Source organism: Glycine max, chromosome 4, assembly GCF_000004515.6.
Source record: "Glycine max cultivar Williams 82 chromosome 4, Glycine_max_v4.0, whole genome shotgun sequence".
Lineage (NCBI taxonomy): Eukaryota > Viridiplantae > Streptophyta > Magnoliopsida > Fabales > Fabaceae > Glycine > Glycine max.
In genome coordinates this window covers 35724094-35725693 of record NC_016091.4, presented here as the reverse complement: position 1 = coordinate 35725693, position 1600 = coordinate 35724094, and positions in this window count along the sequence as shown.

Genomic DNA, 1600 nt, shown 5'->3' with positions numbered 1-1600 from the left:
ATAGTCGCCATGACTGGCGCTTAGCTCCAGGAACCCCAGTGTTGGCCGCAAAGAAATGAGCTTGGCGACAACTAGTCACGCTTAGCCAAACAAAACACCACGCTTAGCGGTTAGGCTGTCGCTTAGCCGAATTCATATCGAGTCGAAATTAGCTTAGCTCAGCCTTGGCCCATAGACAACTTAGTTGGCAACTTATCGAGTGTTTCTGTTAAAATCTCAAGTTGCTTAGAAAGCAACTTGTTCTGTGCCAATAAACCATCATGTGATGATTGCTCAATCAAGCTTTTCTTCGTGGGTTGATGGGTTCTGTCTCGTAGAATGGCATGATCACTAGCTGACATGTTCTTAATTAGCTCAGTTGCTTCTTCCGGGGTCTTCAGTTTTATCTTTCCCCCTGCAAAAGCATCTAACAATTTCTTGGTTTGTGGTCTCAGCCCATCTATAAACATATTCAATTGGATTGGCTCGGAAAACCCATGTGTGGGAGTTCTTCTCAACAAGCCTCTAAACCTCTCCAATGCTTCACTTAGAGATTCATCAGAAAACTGATGAAATGAAGAGATTGCAGCTTTCCCTTCCGTAGTCTTGGACTCTGGGAAGTATTTTTTTAGGAACTTTTCGACAACTTCTTCCCAGGTTTTTAGACTGTTACCCATGAATGAGTGGAGCCACCTCTTGGCTTCTCATGCCAATGAGAATGAGAAAAGGCTGAGCCTAATGGCTTCGTATGGTTCACCTACAATCTTAACAGTGTTGCATATTTCAATGAATGTTGCCAAGTGTGCATAGGGGTCTTCATTAGGTAATCCTTGAAATAAGTTCCCCTGTATTGAATGAATTAAGGAATGTGGGTAGTTGATGTTGTTAGCTTGCACTTCAGGACGTGTAATGCTGGTGAAAAATTGTGGTACTGAACTACTTGAGTAATCCTCAAGGGTAATCCTTTGGTCATGCTCTTCTGCCATGGTAATGACTTCGGGTAATTGAGTGGCGGATTCCCTTGATGATGATGAATCAGGTGATAATAAGTCAAAGAAATAAGTCTCCTCCTCAAGAATGGAAGCAACTGTTCGGTCTTGCAGAAGTTTCCTTCTCCTCTCGGCCCTATTCCTTTGCAATGAAGCCTCAATTTCTAAGTCCAGAGGAGCTAAATTGCCTGTAGGAGATCTATGCATATACAATACTAACAGAACAACGGTTATCCAGTTTAACAAGAAAAGATAAATGGGAATTATGAACAAATATTCACAAAAACAATCAAAGAATAACAAATAAAGAATAGACACCTAAAGACTAACTAACTTCCCAAATAAAAAGAAGTTCCCCGGCAACAACACCAAAAACTTGTTCGGCTTTCGGCAAGTGCACCAGATCACACAAGTAGTATAAAATGGTAAGAATCGAGTATCAAACTCTTGGGGAACTTGTGTTATTTGGTAAGCTATTTCAGCAAATAAGTGTCTGGTGTGTAAAGCTAAGTGTGACTATGTACAGGTGTATAAACTATCTGTGCAAAAAGAAAGAAAATCACGCGAGAAACACGTTGGTCTTCCTAATAGGTGCCTGATGTTGAAAAGATAATCTCTATCCAACAATGCTC